The sequence below is a fragment of the Hypanus sabinus genome, chromosome X1 (assembly GCF_030144855.1).
Source record: "Hypanus sabinus isolate sHypSab1 chromosome X1, sHypSab1.hap1, whole genome shotgun sequence".
Lineage (NCBI taxonomy): Eukaryota > Metazoa > Chordata > Chondrichthyes > Myliobatiformes > Dasyatidae > Hypanus > Hypanus sabinus.
The window spans coordinates 18,990,136-19,011,047 of record NC_082738.1 but is presented as its reverse complement, the minus strand read 5'-3'; the positions used below and the strand labels follow the sequence as shown (position 1 = coordinate 19,011,047).

The following is a 20,912-nucleotide window of genomic DNA, read 5'->3' as shown; positions in this document are numbered from 1 at the left end:
ATTGTAACTTATAGTAATTCTTAAGCTTTGCATTGTAGTGCTGTCACAAAACAACAATTTTCACAACATATGTCAGTGATTATACACTTGATTCTGATTCTGGTGGACCGCCCACACCAACTTGCTTTTCATTTGAAGTTATATCGTGACACCTGCAGGCTACAAGTTGTTAATGCAACCTATGGTGTCTCACAATCTCTGTGCTTCTAAATGAGCAGTTACATTTATTTTGATGAATTAATATTCTAATATTTTTTGAGAATATCTGTTGACTGTGAAGATCTGTTTTGAGATGAAACAGTCTGACGGTATTTTTTCCTTTGTGAAAGGTATTACAAAGATTTTGTGAACCTTTTATCATCCTTGTTGACTTATTTATTGCAGGTAAATTGCAGAATGTAATGTTGCTTTAAAATGTTCAGCAATCCCTCCTTGAAGATCTATCCATTTTGCCATTTTACTCCTACAATTTAATTTGAGACAATATTCTGGATTAATTTTTTCTATACCATTTTGTTACTTCTTTATATGATTTTATAGGCTTCTAGGTTGAGGAATTCATGCAAAAAATTGAGTAACAGATTTAACTGCTTCAATCTAGAGAGTTCTTTATTGAAGCAAACCCATACACATAGGTAGGTATACAAGCACGCTTGTATTCCCAGTCAAATATATGCATCTGCATCAATACACAAATGTGTTTACACACCCACGAACATACATATACACTTTTTCACACATATATTTGCATTTCTAAACATTCATGCCCAGATATACATATATATGCACTCAGTGCTTGTTAATGCAATTATCTAATCAGCCAATCACATGGCAGCAACTCAATGCATAAACGCATGCAGACCTGGGCAAGAGGTTCAGTTGTTGTTCAGAAAAAAACATCAGAATGGGGAGGAAATGTGATGATTTGACCATGGAATGATTGTTGGTGCTAGACGAGGTGGTTTGAGTATCAGAAACTGATGAGCTCATGGGGTACTGATGCACAACAGTCTCCAGAGTTTGCAGAGAAAGGTGAAAAAAAACAAAAAAATATCCAGTGAACAGCAGTCCTGTGGGCAAAAACACCTTGTTAATGAGAGAGGTCAGAGGACAATAGCCAGACTGGTTCAAGCTGACAGGAAGGCGACAGTAACTCAAACAACCACACGTTACAACAGCGGTGTGCAGAAGAACATCTCTAAATGCACGACACATCGAACCTTGAAGTAGATGGGCTACAGCAGCAGAAGACAATGAACATATACTTAATGATCATTTTATTGGGTACAGGAGGTACACTGAGTGTATATGTAGATACACTTAAGTTTACATTCATACATTCATGCATATTTACACACATCTACTCATACCTCCATTTTCTCTGAGGCGTTCCTTTGCATTCGATGATTCTATACCTGTCTTGAAAGGGAGAGTATAACTACGACTGTGAAGATCCTTGCCACACCCAGTGACCCTGTGATCTCTGTCTTGGAGGCCAATATTAGGCTGTCTTTAAGGAGGGTGAACTCTCACAAGGTGGCAGGTCCAGATGGAGTACCTGGTAAGGCTCTGAAAACCCGTGTCAACCAACTGGTGAGAGTATTCAAGGACAATTTCAACCTCTCACTGCTACTGTTCCTACCTGCTTCAAAGAGACAATTATACCAGAGCCCAAGAAGAATAATGTGAGCTGCCTTAATGACTATTGTCAAGCAGCACTCACATCTATGGTGATGAAATGCTTTGAGAGGTTGGTTATCACTTGACTGAACTCCTGCCTCAGCAAGGACCTGGACCCACTGCAATTTGCCTATCGCCACAATAGGTCAATGGCAGACACAATCTCAATGGCTCTCCACACGGCTTTAGGTCACCTGGACAACACAAACACCTACGTCAGGATGCTGTTCATTGACTATAGCTCAGGGTTTAACACCATCATTCCCACAATCCTGATTGAGAAGTTGCAGAACCTGGGCCTCTGTACTTCCCTCTGCAATTGGATCCTCGACTTCCTAACCAGAAGACCACAGTCTGTGCGGATTGGTGATAACATATCCTCCTCGCTGACGATCAACACTGGCGCACCTCAGGGTGTGTGCTTAGCCCTCTGCTCTACTCTCTCTGTACCCATGACTGTGTGGCTATGCATAGCTCAAATATCATCTATAAATTTGCTGATGATGCAACCATTGTTGGTAGAATCTCAGGTGGCAACAAGAGGGCATACAGGAGTGAGATATGCCATCTAGTGGAGAGGTGCCGCAGCAACAACCTGGCACTCAATGTCAATAAGATGAAAGGGCTGATTGTGGACTTCAGGAAGGGTAAAAGGAAGGAACACATACCAATCCTCATAGAGGGGTCAGAAGTGGAGAGAGTGAGCAGTTTCAAGTTCCTGGGTGTCAAGATCTCTGAGGATCTAACCTGATCTAACGCAGCTATAAAGAAGGCAAGACATCAGCTATATTTCATTAGGAGTTTGAAGAGATTTGGTCAACTAAAGCACTTGAAAACTTCTATAGATGTACTGTGGAGAGCATTCTGACAGGCATCATCACTGTCTGGTATGGAGAGGGGGCAGTGGGCTACTGCACAGGACTGAAAGAAGTTGTAAAATTATCCAGCTGCATCTTGGGTACTAACCTCCATAGTATCCAAGACATCCTCAAGGAGTGGTGCCTCAGAAGGGTGACATCCATCATTAAGGACCCCATCACCCAGGAATGCCCTGATCAGATAGGAGATACAGAAGCCTGAAGATCCACACTCAGCGATTCAGGAACAGCTTCTTCCCCTCTGCCATCCGATTCCTCAATGGACATTGAACCCATGACCACGACCTCGCTTTATAAAAAAAAATTTCTGTTTTTGCACTATTTTCAATCTATTCAATTTCCATATATATACTTACTGTGATTGATTTATTTTTAAATTTCCTCCTTTCTATATTATCATGTATTGCATTGAACTGTTGCTGCTAAGTTAACAAATTTCACAGCATGTGCTGGTGATAATAAACCTGTTTCTGATTCTGAATTGCTTTCCTTCTAGTTTTGTGGGTTCCAGATAACTAATAAGGCCATCAGGGGAAGTACAGACTCTTTAACAAAGCGAATGGTTCACTCTTTCCATCATTTACACCCTGCTTCTGCGTGCTGCTCATTAACCTGCCACTTTGAGAGGCCATAGACCAGAGATTCTCAGAACTCAGTGCGGGTGCTGCGCTTCTACAAGGATAATTTAAACTCACCTTAGCAAGCTTGCAAGGCAGAGTATCGGAATAGAGTACCTGTTTCATGTGAATGGTGTCAGGAGTTCATATGATGTGACCTGCCCGACATGGATGACTGAAAAAAAAATGACTAGAAAGTTTATAGAGATCATCTTTGATTTTTGGCTTGTGGAAACTCCAACCATAACATCATAACTTCTGAGAATATTTTCACTCTTGACAAAAACTTTACGTAAGTATACATTTTCTACTACATAATTAATGTTTCAAATAACTGCTTGTCATGATAGATTTGTTGGGAAATTTAACAACTGTTTGCATGCAAGGATTAAGGCTTCTTTCTCTTTGTTAGTCAGCTTTGCAATAGAAGAAACATTATTTCAAACTGAAGGTCCTGCTTCAAAATCCAATTACTATTAATTCACCAAAATGGAATTATTTACGATTATAAACTGACTAGAAATTTTATGTACCCTGTATATCAAGAAAGGCGTGCCATTTTGCCACATAGAGGCAGTGTTGCTTATGGAAATAAATCTGGTTTTAGATTCTAGTTCCATTAATAATTTTGTTCCTTCAAAAATACATATTTATATGGGACAGTGTGTGCAGTTTTTCACTTGGTCAAATTACTGAGTAGTATCCTGGATTATTAATCTGCCCATAACCACAACAGATTCTGCAGGTTATTAATCTGATGATGTGACTTCAAGCCATGGTTCCCGGGGAATATAAATATAAATAATTTAATAAATCAGTAATGATGTCCGAGATAGTATTGGAGTACTGTAAACCCATGTATGATTCAATAATGCCTCCCAGAGAAGGACATTTGCTATCCCTACTCTAACTGACATGTGTAACTCCATTTTTAACTGTCAGAACAACAAACTATTCAATTCAACAAACAATGAAAGATAGACAATAAATTATTGTCCTTGGCAATGATATCCAAATCCCATGAATGAATAAATAAAGAAAATTGGTCTCAAAAATACTTTTGGGCATTTCATGCCCAAAGGCATAGTTTTGGAGTTCAGTAACCATTAAAAGTACCATCCACTTTCCACCAGTTCTGACAGACACCAACAAGATGACAATGGTATTATTTATTCCAACTTCATTGGTCAAGTCACAATGGGGAATTTCTTGCTTTTATTCAGATAGTAGCTGCTACATTTACAAAGCCCATTTCCAGAAAAGTTGGGATATTTTCCAAAATGCAATAAAAACAAAAATCTGTGATATGTTAATTCACGTGAACCTTTATTTAACTGACAAAAGTACAAAGAAAAGATTTTCAATAGTTTTACTGACCAACTTAATTGTATTTTGTAAATATACACAAATTTAGAATTTGATGGCTGCAACACACTCAACAAAAGTTGGGACAGAGGCATGTTTACCATTATGTTACATCACCTTTCCTTTTAATAACACTTTTTAATCATTTTGGAACTGAGGATACTAATTGTAGTAGATTTACAATTGGAAATTTTGTCCATTCTTGCTTGATATAAGATTTTAGCTGTTCAACAGTCCGTGGTCTCTGTTGTCTGATTCTCCTTTTCATGATGTGCCGTACATTTTCAATAGGAGATAGATCTGGACTGGTAGCAGGCCAGTCAAGCACACGCACTCTGTGTCTACAAAGCCACGCTGTTGTAGCCCGTGCAGAATGTGGTCTGGCATTATCCTGCTGAAATAAGTATGGACGTCCCGGGAAGAGACGTCGCCTTGATGGCAACATATGTCTCTCTAAAATCCTAATATATGTCTCAGAGTCAATGGTACCTTCACATACATGCAACTCACCCATGCCGTGGGCACTGATGCACCCCCGTACCATCACAGATGCTGGCTTTTGCACCTCTCGCTGATAACAATCAGGATGGTCGTTTTCATCTTTGGCACGGAGAACTTGATGCCCGTTTTTTCCGAAAACTAGCTGAAATGTGGACTCATCTGACCACAGCACATGGTTCAAGAGTCTTTCGGTCCATCTGAGATGAGCTTGGGCCCAGAGAACTCGCTGGCGTTTCTGCATAGAGTTGATGTATGGCTTCCTCCTTGTGTAATACAGCTTCAAGTTGCATTTCTGGATGCAGCGATGGACTGTGTTAAGTGACAATGGTTTTCCGAAGTACTCCCGAGCCCAGGTGGCTATAATTGTCACAGTAGCATGACAGTTTCTTAGGCAGTGCCACCTGAGGGCTTGAAGATCACACGCATTCAACAATGGTTTCCAACCTTGCCCTTTACGCACTGAGATGCCTCTGAATTCTCTGAATCTTTTCACAATATTATGTACTGTAGATGTTGAAAGGCCTAAGTTCTCTGCAATCTTGCATTGGGAAATGTTCCTTTTGAACTGACTAACAATTCTCTCACGAATTTTGGCACAAAGGGGTGAGTCACGACCCATCCTTGCTTGCAAAGACTGAGCCTTTGATGGACGCTACTTTTATACCCAGTCATGATACCTCACCTGCTACCAATTAGCCTGCTTAATGTGGAGTCTTCCAAACCGCTGTTACTTGAATATTCTGTGCACTTTTCAATCTTATTTTAACTCTGTCCCAACTTTTGTTGAGTGTGTTGCAGCCATCAAATTCTAAATTTGTGTATATTTACAAAATACAATTAAGTTGGTCAGTAAAACTATTGAAAATCTTTTCTTTGTACTTTTGTCAGTTAAGTAAAGGTTCACGTGAATTAACATATCACAGATTTTTGTTTCTATTGCATTTTGGAAGATATCCCAACTTTTCTGGAAATGGGGTTTGTATATCCATAGATATATAAAGATAGATAGATAGATAGATAGATAGATAGATAGAACTTTTGTTTTAAAATTTCCATGTAAGCAGGATTTCCATTTTAAAATTCTCATTCGTGTTTCCAATTCTCTTCATGACCTCAACCTCTATACCTCCTACTCTCCAAACCATCTGAGACCGGTTTGATCTTCCAACTCTGACAATTAGATAGTTTCTTCATTGATTGCAGTGCCTTGAGCAGCATGGCATGGAATTCTCTCCCTAAACTCTGTCTCTCTTTCCTCCTATGCAATCTACTGGTTTGCTACATTTTGGTTACCTCCACCAATCTTTGTGTTAGGTTACAGAGCTATACAAGTGAGTTGCCCAGCTGACCTAGTCCCATTTGCCCACGTTTGACCCATGTCCCCCTAAACCTTACTTAACCATGTACCAGTCCAAATGCCTTTTAAATGTTATGCTGTAATTCTATCCTCCCGTACCACTTCCTCTGTTCCACGTACTCAAAGCATTCTGCATGGAAGTTGTAGAATACACCTTCTGGTGCTACTTGGACACGTCTTCAGTGATGAACCCAGGGCCATAGGATTTTTCGGGTCTTTAATCATCAGACACCCTTGCCCGGGCAAGCCAGCTGGGGGTGATCAGCCCCCGACTTGTGTCCAAGTGGTGCACTAATCCACGGATCCCCCCCTCCAGATCCACAGCCACCGCGAGGCCTTTTCAGCAGCCTCCAGAATGTTCTTGGTGGCTCTTCTGCACTGCAGTCCTTTAACTTCAAGGAGTTTAAGAGTCCGCTGTAATGAATGGCCAGCAAAGCCCCGGCACCCAGCGAGCTCTCCAGCCATTGCTCCAGCATTCTGCAGCAACATCTGTGTATTTAGCCCGACAGTAAGTTCCAGCAGGACCATTTGCCTTGTAGACTCCGATGTTAACACCATGTCCAGGCGGAGTGGAGTAGCTGCGATGATCTCTGGGAACTTGAGCTGCCTCCCTAGGTCAGCTTTGAGCTGCCAGTCTCGTGCAGTGGCAAGAAGCCCTCCTGAGGAGCTAGGCCAATGTTGAGCCTTCTAACCCGCTCTAATAAAGGTGATGGACTGTTTGGGAGTGTGCTGATTTTTGCCATCTTGAATCGCTGTGCTGATTGCCTCCACCATAGACAGGGCGTGGTCATGGTGCCATTGGTATCGCCCTTCCCCCAACGCCTTCGGGCAGCAACTGAGGATATGCTCCAAAGTGCCCCTCTTCTGGCACAGTTGGCATGCTGGAGTGTTTGCCATGCCCCACCTGTGCAGGTTGGCCGGGCTTGGGAGAACGTCACAGACTGATTGGATGAGAAACTTGGCGTCCAGGTGAACTCGCGAGGTTCCGCCTGCTCCCACCTAGTCCGGGCGCCCTGTTTGTACATGCCGACCATTTGCTGTATCGTTCTTCCTCCACTTCTGCTCCTATCTTGTCCTGAACCAGTTGGCGCTTCTCATTTCTGCAGGTTTTGTCGTAGCGTGGTTTGGGAAAACAGCCCAGTCCTACCCACCCCACCGCCACAGCGCCCACCAAAATGTTGAGCTGCAGCCAAGCCTCCGCTCTGTCGACAGCTTCCTGTGCCTGCCACTCCCTTCCGGTCTTCACACGAATTCCTGCCGAAGCGACTTTAATATCAGAGGAGTCTCGGTACGTCATAACCTCCCTGGCTTGAGTGACATTGAGTTCCTCTGATGAGCTGCTGATGGGAGCTGCAGCTTGGTGGAATGCCCATACAGGGCAACGCTGCTTAAGGTCCAGGGGAGCCCAACCACCTCCAGAGAAACTGACTGATGGTCTCTCTAGAGCCTCCACTGTCGACATTGGCCCCTCGTAGACTAGAAAGGACCAGAGTAGCGTTGGCAAGACTCCATGTTGGTACATCCAGGCTTTGAATTTTCCTGGAAGCCCCAATTTGTCAACCAGTTTATCAAGTCACTTCTGGTTTGTTGAAGTGTGGCTGTGTCCTTTAGGGAACTGTCGAAGATCTGGCCCAGGCTCTTGACCGGTTTTTCTGTCATCGCTGGAATCTGGATCCTCCCAGGGTAAAGCGGAACTGGTCGGCCACTCTTCCCTTCCTCAGGACCAGAGACCTGGACTTGGCTGGTTTAAAGCTCATCCTTGCCCATGAGATGAGCCGTTCCAGCCCTTGAAGGAGCCATCTGCACCCAGGGACGGATGTTGCCATCACCGTCAGGTCATCCATGAATGCTCTTATGGAGGGTTGCCAAGTGCCAGATCTAGACATGGGGCCTCTACATACCACCTCCACTGACTTGACAGTCATGTTCATGGACAATGAGAAGAGTGACACCGAGATTGTGCAGCCAGTGATTAGGCCCTTCTCCAGCCGATGCCAAGCTGATGTTAGTGATCTTGAGGAGACTCTCAACCTGAAGTTGCCGTAATAGTCCAGAATGAAGTTTCGGATCATCTCTGGAACATGGCGTCTAGTCAGTGCTGTTTCAGCGAGCTTGTGTGGGATGGATCCATAGGCGTTGGTTATGTCTAGCCAGAGTGCTGCAAGGTCTCCTCTGTTTCCCCTTGCCTCCCGGATGAGCTGGGTCACCACTCCTGTGTGCTCTAGGCATCCAGGTACTCCTGGGACTCCCCCCTTCCGCACTGAGGTGTCTATGTATCCATTCTTCAAGAGGAACTCAGTTAAACATTGGGCCACAATCTTGAAGAAGATCTTCCCTTCAATGCTGAGCAGCAAGATGATACGAAACTGCTCGATTTTGCTTGAATCTTCTTTTGGTATCCAGATACCCTCCGCTTGCCTCCACTGAGCAGCAACCTTTCCTGTCGGCCAGACCACCTTTAAGATCTTCCAGAGTCACACAAGGAGCATGTAGACTTTGTAAGGCACTCTGCTGGGGCCAGGAGCTGAACTTGCTCTTGCTGCTTTGACTGCATCTTTGACCTGTTACATTACGCACCCTTCGCATCGCACAGATCTGTAAATCTAGACTCTGCTCCAGTTTTCGGGGAAGGCTTGAACACAACCTGCTGACAGCATGGTCATGGTCACCATCACCATTACTGAGGCTAGCTTTTGCTGTGTACAAGGAGGAACTGGCAGAATTCCAGAAGGCATTTGATCAGATATTGCATGGTGTCGGGGATTTGGAGTATATGGACGCATTTAGAGTATTGGGCCCCTTATCACATCTAAGAAATGATGTGCTGGCATTGGAGAGGGTCCAGAGGAGGTTCACAAGAATGATTCTGTAAATGAAAGGATTAACATATGAGGAATTTGATGACTCTGGGCCTATACTTGCTGGGCTTAAGAAGAATGAGGGGAGGGGATCTCATTAAAACTATTGACTGTTGAAAGACCTAGCTAGAGTAGAAGTCGAGAGTATATTTCCTATAGTGGTGGAGTCTACACCCAGAGGGCAGAGCTTCAGAATAGAGAGACGTCCCTTTAGAATAGAGATGTGGAGGAATTTCTTTAGCCAGAGTGTGGTGAATCTGTGGAATTCATTGCCACAGATGGCTGTGCAGACCAAGTCATCGGATATGATTAAAGTTCAAAGTAACTTTATTATCAGTGACTAGTGGAGTGCCACAGGGATCTGTCCTGTGACCCCTGCTATTTGTGATTTTTATAAATGACCTGAACGTAGAGGCAGAAGGATGGGTGAGTAAGTTTGCGGATGACAGGAAGATAGGAGGAGTTGTGGATAGAGCTGCAGGTTGTCGAAGGTTACAAGAGGATATAGACAGGCTGCAGAGTTGGGCAAAAAAATGGCAGATGGAGTTCAATCCGGACAAGTGTGAGGTGATGCATTTTGGAAAGAGAAACCAGAAGACTGAGTACAGGGTTAATGGTCGGTTACTTAAGAGTGTGGATGAACAAAGGGACCTTGAGGTTCAAATCCATACATCCCTCAAGGTTGCTGCACAGGTTGATAGAGTAGTTAAGAAGGCCTATGGGATGCTAGGCTTCATTAACAGGGAGATTGAGTTCAAGAATAGAGAAGTCATGTTGCAACTCTACAAATCTCTAGTGAGACCGCACTTAGAGGCAGGACTTCTTTTCAGCGTCGAGCGGGCAGCGGAGTCCGTGGAAGCAGAGTCCTGGGCTTTGGCTAAGTGGGCTTCGGCGTAAGGGGACTTCGGTAAGGCTGTGTGATTGCTCGCTGAGGGGAAGAAGGTAAGGTCGCTAGGTGCTTTTTAGACATTCTATTAATCCAGTTCAGGTATGGGGGAGACAGTCAGAGCAGTGGTGTGCTCCGTGTGCAGTATGTGGGAAGTCAGGGTCAACACAGTTGTCCCTGATGACCACACCTGCAAAAGGTGCGTCCAGCTGCAGCTCCTATCAGCCCGAGTTAGGGAGTTGGAGCAGGAGCTGGATGAACTACGGATCATTCGGGAGGCAGAGGCAGAGATAGATAGTTATCAGGAGGTAGTCACACCAAAAATCCAAGAAGTAGGCAGATGGGTGATGGTCCAGAGAGGCAGGGGGAGCAGGCAGAGAGAGCAGAGCACCCCTGCGGCCATTCCCATTAACAATAAGTATACCGTACTGGATACTGTTGATGGGGATGACCTACCAGGAATGAGTTGTAGTGGTCCTGCCTCTGGCACAGAGGTTGAACCCTCAACTAGAAAGGGGAGGAGGGAAGAGAAGAGAGCGATAGTTTTAGGGGATTCTATAGTTAGGGGGGCAGATAGGAGATTTTGTGGGGCAGATCGGGAGTCTCGGATGGTATGTTGCCTCCCTGGTGCCAGGGTCCGGGACATCTTAGATCGGGTTCAGGCTATTCTTGAGAACGAGGGCATGAACCCAGATGTAGTGGTCCATGTAGGGACCAACGATGTAGGTAAGGTGAGTGAGGGGGTCCTGCTTAGAGAGTTCAGGGAGTTAGGAGTGAAGCTGAAAGGCAGGACCTCCAGGGTGACAATCTCGGGATTGCTCCCTGTGCCACGTGCGAGTGAGGCGAAGAATAGAATGATTATGCACATTAATACGAGGCTGAGAGCATGGTGCAGGAAGGAAGGGTTCAGGTTTTTGGATAATTGGTCTTTGTTCCAGGGACGTTGGGATCTGTTTCGAAGGGACGGTCTACATCTGAACTGGAGGGGTGCTAACATTCTTGCAGGAATGTTTGCCAGTGCTGCTCGGGGGGGTTTAAACTAGATGTGCAGGGGGCAGGGATCCAGAATATGAGAGAAGATGATATGATGAAGGATAAGGGACAGGTGGGGAATACACGTTTCCCAAATATTAGTTGTGTAAAGGAGAAAGGTGAGACAGAACATGTGTTGGAAAAGTTACATGTACAGAGGGTTGGTCAGAAGGAGCATGGGGTTAAATGTGTAGAAGGTTTGGGTGATCTTGAGAAGGTCATCAAAATTCAAGGTGCAGTTAGCCCAATGGAAGTTCAAGGAGCTGGGTTAGGTACAATAGTGTTTTAAGCAAAGAGTGGAGGAATGGGCTAAGAATTCTATACTTGAATGTGCGTAGTGTCAGAAATAAGACAGATGAGCTTGAAGCTCAGATGAAAATGGGGAACTACGATATTGTTGGGATAACAGAGACATGGCTGCAAGGGGATCAGGCCTGGGAATTGAGTGTACCAGGGTATACGTGCTATCGTAGAGACAGAAATATGGGAAGAGGGGGTGGGGTGGCCCTGTTGGTGAGGAATGAGATTCAGTCCTTAGCAAGGGGTGACTTAGGAACAGGGGAAGTAGAGTCTGTGTGGATTGAGCTGAGGAACAGTAAGGGTATAAAGACCCTAATGGGTGTTGTGTACAGGCCCCCAAACAGTAGCGTGGATATTGGGTACAAGTTGATTAGGGAGTTAACATTGGCATGTGCTAAAGGTAATGCAGTCGTTATGGGAGATTTCAACATGCAGGTGGACTGGGAGAATCAGGTAGGTGCTGGACCCCAGGATAGGGAGTTCGTGGAGTGTCTAGGACAGGGGTCAGCAACCTTTACCACTGAAAGAGCCACTTGGACCCATTTCCCACAGAAAAGAAAACACTGGGAGCCGCAAAACCCGCTTGACATTTAAAATGAAATAACACTGCATACAACGTTTTGTTTTGCCTTTATGCTATGTATAAACAAACTATAATGTGTTGCATTTATGAAATTGATGAACTCCTGCAGAGAAAATGAAATTACATTTCTGCATGCAACAAAAACATTTTGAACTCCGAAAAAAAGACGTTGGGTTGAAGGTTACTTTTAAGTAAAATACTCAACGTCTATTTGAGTCCTTCTTGTATTTATGAAAAACGCCAAACTTAAATTTGCCGCCAGCAGCAAACCAAAAATAACGTCAGCCAGCTGTCAACCTGAAAAATAAAAGGACTATTTCACTGAACAATGAAAACATATGAATATACGTAAAATAATAGGCAATTAAAATATTTATCATACTTGTTCAGGTTGACTCACACCTGACAATGCAGTCGTATTTAGTAGGGATGGATCGATGCTTAGGGGAGTGACCGGGAAGGATAATGTGTTTTTTTCCTCTCTGAACTCACAGAAGCATTTCCCAAACGATGTTTGCATTGCGATGATTGCAGAATGTAAATACTCCGAATTTATCATGTCGTGACCTTGTTTGAACTCTCTCAAATTGGGGAAGTGAGACAATGTGCCTTTCTGTAAATCTCTGGCAAGCAACGTCAACTTGCGCTCGAATGCCAAAACATCCTCCAACATGTGCAGGGCTGTACGTCCTTACCCCGTTGAAGAGCTGTGTTCAGCGTGTTCAGGTGCGCTGTCATGTCTACCATGAAGTGTAGCTTTTCCAGCCACTCTGGCTGTTCCAGCTCAGGAAAGTTGAGCCCTTTGCTGCCCAGGAAAGTTTTCACTTCTTCCAGACACGCGACAAAGCGTTTCAGCACCTCCCCTTTGGACAGCCACTGGACTTTGTTGTGCAGCAGGAGATCAGAATATGCGCTTTCCAGCTCGTCCAGTAACAAACGGAATTGACGGTGATTTAAACTTTTTGCCATTATTTTATTGACAATCTGAATGACAACATCCATTACTTCTGTGCATTCCGGAGGAAATGTTTGAGCGCACAGTGCCTCTTGGTGCAAGATGCAGTGAAAAGTCAGCAGCTTTCTGTCCAGCGACTTCTGCAGTAAAGCCACAAATCCCTTGTGCGTTCCCGTCATATTCGGTGCCCCATCAGTAGCTACTGACACCAGATGGGTGGTCTTTATTCCTTTGGCTCTTAAACAATTCAAGACAGCCTCACAGATGTCCTCCCCCCGTGTTTGGTCTTTTAGAGGTATCAACTCAATCAGTTCTTCCTGTGGCCCGGCAGAGTTTACATACCGGCAGAACAACGCTATTTGTTCAATATCACCTTTGTCTTTAGACTCGTCACAGGCAATCGAGTAGGCCACAGCTGAATTGATGTCTTTAATTTGCTGTCTTGTGATGTCTTCTGCCATTTTTATGGTTCTGTCTTTGACAGTCTTTGCAGAGAGGGGCATATCCCTGATTTTCTGCACAATTTCACTCTTGTTTTTAAAGTCCGTGAATAGATGTTCTGAAATCTTAATGAAAGATTCTTTTATATATTCACCATCTGTAAACTGCTTCCCGTGCCTGACTATTTCCTGAGCGGCAATATAACTGGCGTATGTCGTTGATTTTCCAGACTTCATCCATTTCTGGAAATGATTTTTGCTCAGATCAACCTTCCGCATCAGTTCCGAAACGGCTTTTTTTCTCTCATCTCCATCCGGATATTTTTGAGCAAAGGCTGCATGTTTATTCTGGAAATGCCTTGCGACATTTGACTTTTTGTTGTTTGCTAGTTTCTCATTGCATATTAAGCATACCGGTAAACCAGTCTCGTCAACAGTGAAAGCAAATGAATCTGTCCACGTATCATTAAACGTTCTGTTTTCTTCAGTCACTTTTCTTTTTTTAGAATTCTCCATAGTTGGCTTACCTTGGATCGAAAAATTAAAGAAATCGCGCACTGGCGGGTGTCAGGTATTGGCAGTGGTGACGTATATTAATAGCGATAAAAACACGTTGTAGCGGTGTGCTCACGCAGTCAGTAAACTGCAGTCGAATAACTTTATTCGAACTAAACAGCCTTGCTTTTAAGCCTCCCTCAACCCAGCCCCCATGGACGCAGATGCTGCAAAAGACGCGTACTCACAAACCCCCGTAGGCTATCTCCCTTAGCCGGAATGCTGGCTAATTGTGAGCCGTTTCGGATGTGCCAGGAAATGTGTCGCCACACTTAGATTGTACAAGATCACCATAATCTTCAAATTTAGAATTACATTTCAAAAGCTAACAAACTAACATAAAATATATTTTAATTAAATACTGACCAATTATTTCCCAAAGCCACAGGGAGCCGCAGCACAGAGGTGAAAGAGCCACAAATGGCTCGGGAGCCGCAGGTTGCCGACCCCCGGTCTAAGGGATGTATTTTTGGAACAGCTTGTGCTTGAGCCTACCAGGAACGAGGCTATTTTGGACTTGGTGATGTGTAATGAACAGGAATTGATAAGTGATCTTGAAGTAAAGGAGCCATTAGGAAGTAGTGATCATAACATGATAAGTTTTTATCTACAATTTGAGAGGGATAAGGGCAGATCAGAGGTGTCAGTGTTGCAATTAAATAAAGGAGACTACGGAGCCATGAGGGAAGAGCTGGCCAAAGTTAAATGGGCGGATGCCCTGGCAGGAAAGACAGTGGATCAGCAGTGGCAGATATTCTTGGGGATAATACAAAAGATGCAAAAGCAGTTCATTCCAATGAGAAGGAAGGATTCAAAGAGGGGGAAGGGGCCACAGTGGTTGACAAAGGAAGTCAGAGATTGTATAGCATTAAAGAAAAAGAAGTATGACAGGGCTAAGATGAGTGGGAATACAGATGATTGGGAAAGTTTTAAGGAACAGCAGATCTTAACTAAAAAAGCAATACGGAGAGAAAAAATCAGGTATGAGCTCAGTCTAGCCAGGAATATAAAAGGGGATAGCAAAAGCTTTTTTAGCTATGTGAAGAGAAAGAAGATAATTAAGAACAATGTTGGCCCCTTGAAGAATGAATTGGGAGAAATTGTTATGGGAAACAGGGAAATGGCAACAGAATTTAATGCGTACTTTAGATCTGTCTTCACCAGGGAGGACACAAGCAATCTCCCAGATGTATGGATGGGCCAGGGTCATAAGATATCAGAGGAATTGAAACAGATTGACATTAGGAAAGAAACTGTGATGAGTAGACTGATAGGACTGAAGGCTAATAAATCCCCGGGTCCAGATGGTCTGCATCCGAGGGTTCTAAAAGAGGTGGCTCAGGAAATTGCAGATGCATTGGTAATCATTTTCCAGTGTTCCTTAGATTCAGGATCAGTTCCTGAAGATTGGAGAGTGGCTAATGTTATCCCACTTTTCAAGAAGGGAGGGAAGGAGAAAACGGAGAACTATCGCCCTGTTAGCCTAACTTCAGTCGTGGGGAAGATGCTTGAGTCCATTATTAAGGACGAAATAGTGGCATATCTTGATGGCAGTAATAGGATTAGGCCGAGCCAGCATGGATTTACCAAGGGCAAATCATGCTTGACTAATCTGTTGGAGTTTTTTAAGGGTGTAACAAGGATGTTAGACGAGGGTAAGCCAGTGGATGTAGTGTACCTAGATTTTCAGAAGGCATTCAATTAGGTGCCACATAGGAGATTGGTGAGTAAAATCAGAGCTCATGGCATTGGGGGCAGGGTTTCAACATGGATAGAAAACTGGTTGGCAGATAGAAAGTAAAGGGTAGCAGTGAATGGGTGTTTCTCGGACTGGCTGGAGGTGACTAGTGGGGTACCACAGGGCTCTGTATTGGGACCACAGCTCTTTACGATTTATGTCAACGATTTAGATGAGGGCATTGAAAACTATATCAGCAAGTTTGCTGACGACACTAAACTGGGTGGCAGTGTGACATGCGAAGAGGACGTTAGGAGAATACAGGGAGACTTGGATAGGCTGGGTGAGTGGGCAGATACTTGGCAGATGTCATTCAATGTGAATAAATATGAAGTTATCCACTTTGGAAGCAGGAACAAGAGGGCAGAGTATTGTCTGAACGGTGTAGAGTTAGGTAAGGGAGAAATGCAAAGAGACCTAGGAGTCCTAGTTCATCAGTCAATGAAGGTGAATGAGCAAGTGCAACAGGCAGTGAAGAGGGCAAATGGAATGTTGGCCTTTATTACAAGGGGAATTGAGTACAAGAGCAAGGATGTCCTTTTGCATTTGTACAGGGCCCTGGTGAGACCACACCTGGAATATTGTGTACAGTTTTGGTCTCCAGGTTTAAGGAAGGACATTCTGGCAATTGAGGAAGTGCAGCGTAGATTCACTAGGTTGATTCCTGGGATGGCAGGGCTGTCTTACGCAGAGAGATTGGAGAGATTGGGCTTGTACACACTGGAATTGAGGAGATTGAGAGGGGATCTGATTGAAAGGTTTAAGATAATTAAAGGATTTGATAGGATTGAGGCAGGAAATATGTTCCAGATGTTGGGAGAGTCCAATACCAGAGGGCATGGATTGAGAATAAGAGGTCAGTTATTTAAAACAGAGTTGAGGAAGAACTTCTTCTCCCAGAGAGTTGTGGAGGTGTGAGATGCACTGCCTCGGAAGACGGTGGAGGCCAATTCTCTGGGATGCTTTCAAGAAGGAGCTAGATAGATATCTGATGGATAGGGGAATCAAGGGATATGGGGACAAGGCAGGGACTGGGTATTGATAGTGAATGATCAGCCATGATCTCAGAATGGCGGTGCAGACTCGAGGGGCCGAATGGTCTACTTCTGCACCTATTGTCTATTGTCTATTATCTATAGAGTATTGTGTTCAATTCTGGTCATGTCATTATAGGAAGGATGTGGAAGCTATGGAGAGGGTGCAGAGGAGATTACTAGGATGTTGCCTGGTTTGGAGAACAAATCATATGAAGCAAGGTTAGCAGAGCTGGGACCTTTCTCTTTGGAGCGTAGAAGAATGAGAGGGGACTTGATAGAGGTCTACAAGATTATGAGAGGCATAGATAGGGTGGATAGTCAGTACCTGTTTCCCAGGGCACCAATAGCAAACACCAGAGGGCATATGTACAAAATTAAGGGAGGGAAGTTTAAGGGAGACATCAGGGGTAAGTTAAGAGCCTCTTGGACAGGCACATGGATGAAAGAAAAATGGAGGGTTATGGGGTAGTGTGGGTTTAGTACTTTTTTTAAGGATTATATGGGTCGGCACAACATGGAGGGCTGAAGGGCCTGTACTGTGCTGTAGTGTTCTATGGTTCTATGATTCAAAGTATATATATATATGTCACCATATGCAAACCTGAGGTTCATTTTCTTGTGGGTATACTCAATAAATCCATAGAATGATAATAACTATAGCAGAATCAATGAAAGACTGCCTAACTAGGGCATTCAACCGGAGAGCAAAAGATAACAAACTGTACAAATACAAAAAGAAAGAATAAATAAATAAATAAATAAATAAATAAATAGATAAATAGATAGATAGATAGATAGATAGATAAATGCCAGTAAGCAATAAATATCAAGACTATAATAGGAAGAGTCCTTAAAAGTGAGTCTATTGGCTGTGGAAACATTTCATTGATGGGGCAAGTGAAGTTGAGTGAAGTTAATCCCTCAAGTTCAGGAGCCTGTTGGTTGAGGGGTAATAACTGTTATCTGAACCTGGTGGTGTGGGTCCTGAGGCTCCTGTACCTCTATCCTGATGGCAGCTGTGAGAAGAGAGCATGGCCTGGGTGGTGGGGTCCCTGATGATGGATGCTGCTTTCTAGTGACAATGCTCCATTTAAATATGCTCAGTGGCGGGGAGGGCTTTACCTGCGACGGACTTTTCATAGGATTTTCCGTTCAAGGGCATTGGTGTTTCCATACCAGGCTGTGATGCAGCCAGTCAATATACTCTCCACTACATATCTATGAAAGTTTGTCAAAGTTTTAGATGTCACGGAAAATCTCTGCAAACTCCTAAGAAAGTAGAGGCACTGCCATGCTTTCTTCATAGTTGCACTTACACGCTGAGCCTAGGACAGGCCCTCCAAAATAATAACAGTGAGGAATTTACAGTTGCTGACCCTCTCCATCTCTGATCCTCCGATGGGGACTGGCTCATGGACCTCTGGTTTCCTTCTCCTGAAGTTAATAATCAGATCCTTTGTCTTACTGACATACAAAAGAAAAAAAGAAATAATAATAATAAATAAATAAGCAAGAAATATTGAGAACATGAGATGAAGAGTCCTTGAAGGTGAGTTCACAGCTTGTGGGGACAGTTCGGTGATGGAGCAAGTGAAGCTGAGTGAAGTTGCCTCCACTGGTTCAAAAGCCTGATAGTCGAGGGCAAAAAACTGTTCCTGAACCTGGAAGTGTGAGTCTGGAGGCCTCCTGTATCATCTTCCTGATGGCAGCAGTGAGAAAGGGGCATGACTTACACCCACAGACGCCTGGATTGATACAGGCCAATTAACACAACCCCAGTGTCTTAACGTTTGGCTGTTACATTTGCAAATATCTCATGGTTACCATTTTGCACGCCATATACCTTAGACTGGGGTCCAGCTTGTGCTTTTAACACCAATTTATATAATTATGTAACAATTACAGCACGGAAACAGGCCATCTTGGCCCTTCTAGCCCGTGCCGAACACTTACTCTCACCTAGTCCCACTGACCCGCACTCAGCCCATAACCCTCCATTCCTTTCCTGTCCAGATACCTATTCTATTTTACTTTAAATGACAAAATCAAACCTGCCTCTACCACTTCTACTGGAAGCTCGTTCCACACAGCTACCAATCCCTGAGTAAAGAAGTTCCCCCACACGTTACCCCTAAACTTTTGCCCTTAACTCTCAACTCATATCCTCTTGTTTGAATCTCCCCTACTCTCAATGGAAAAAGCCTATCCACGTCAACTCTATCTATCCCCCTCATAATTTTAAATACCTCTATCAAGTCCCCCCTCAACCTTCTACGCTCTAAAGAATAAAGACATAACTTGTTCAACCTTTCTCTGTAACTTAGGTGCTGAAACCCAGGTAACATTCTAGTAAATCTCCTCTGTACTCTCTCTATTTTGTTGACATCTTTCCTATAATTCGGTGACCAGAACTGTACACAATACTCCAAATTTGGCCTCACCAATGCCTTGTACAATTTCAACATTACATCCCATCTCCTATACTCAATGCTCTGATTTATAAAGGCCAGCATACCAAAAGCTTTCTTCACCACCCTATTCACATGAGATTCCACCTTCAGGGAACTATGCACCATTATTCCTAGATCACTCTGTTCTACTGCATTCCTCAATGCCCTACCATTTACCATGTATGTCCTATTTTGATTATTCCTAGCAAAATGTAGCACCTCAATTTATGCTTGCAATTTACAATAAGAATTGATTCTTGCTTGAATATATATATGCTATATTTACATAACTCCAGAATGTTCCCTCCTCTTGGCCACTGGACAGAAATTTGTGGAAGGACAAACATTAAGGAGGATCTAATTAAGTAGGGCAGTGAAAATGCCCTTCACTTTGGATCCCTCCCCCAGTTACTCACATATCTGCATCTACATCTACACTCTCATCCCCAACCTGGTATCTACAAGAGTAAGCAGAGGTGGCAATAAAATATCCCAGAAATTTGATCACATCCACTTCTTGGGTATTTTTGCTCTCTCAATGTCAAACAGTCTATAAAATGTACTTTTGTTGTTCATGTGCTTGTTGCTTTTTTTCCTGCTGCCCCATTGCAGTTTATCTTCAGTATCTGATAGCTGAAACTCAGCAGTGGCTATCAATAGTTACTCTGTGGGCAGAGACACCAGCAAGGTAACTGTATCAGGTTCATGGGAAACAGTTCACACTCCATGCCATGACAAAAGATAGTCAAAATAATCTGACAAGTCTTTCGGTCCCTTCAACCGACCTACAGGAGGGTTTGGGCTGGTCTCTATTTGAAAGGCTTCAAGGACCTCACACAAGCAGCACCACCTCCCAGACTTCCCTTTTGATTGCTGGCCCAGTCACTGAAATGCCCAGTTCATTTGTGTTCACTCCCCATTCAGGCTGGGGTGGCTACCTTCAGACTGAGGTAAACTATGTATACCTGTCTGGACACGCCCCTCTGCTGACTGCTCCTGTGGCTCCTCCCACAGACCCCTGTATAAAGGCGATTGGAGACACTGTCCCGGCCTCAGTCTCCAAGATGTCGTGGTCACGTTTATAGACAATAGACAATAGGTGCAGAAGTAGACCATTCGGCCCTTCGAGCCTGCACCGCCATTCTGAGATCATGGCTAATCATCTACTATCAATACCCGGTTCCTGCCTTGTCCCCATATCCCTTGATTCCCCTATCCATAAGATACCTATCTAGCTCCTTCTTGAAAGCATCCAGAGAATTGGCCTCCACTGCCTTCCGAGGCAGTGCATTCCAGACCCCCACAACTCTCTGGGAGAAGTTTTTCCTTAACTCTGTCCTAAATGACCTACCCCTTATTCTCAAACCATGCCCTCTGGTACTGGACTCTCCCAGCATCTGGAACATATTTCCTGCCTCTATCTTGTCCAATCCCTTAATAATCTTATATGTTTCAATCAGATCCCCTCTCAATCTCCTTAATTCCAGCGTGTACAAGCCCAGTCTCTCTAACCTCTCTGCGTAAGACAGTCCAGACATCCCAGGAATTAACCTCGTGAATCTACGCTGCACTTCCTCTGCAGCCAGGATGTCCTTCCTTAACCCTGGAGACCAAAACTGTACACAATACTCCAGGTGTGGTCTCACCAAGGCTCTGTACAAATGCAAGAGGATTTCCTTG

General features: G+C 44.0%; 1 pseudogene; it reads right to left on the bottom strand.

Moving 5' to 3' along the window:
- Nucleotides 1-6,622: 6,622 nt before the first annotated feature.
- Nucleotides 6,623-18,621, bottom strand: LOC132384997 (uncharacterized; annotated as a pseudogene).
- Nucleotides 18,622-20,912: the final 2,291 nt, after the last annotated feature.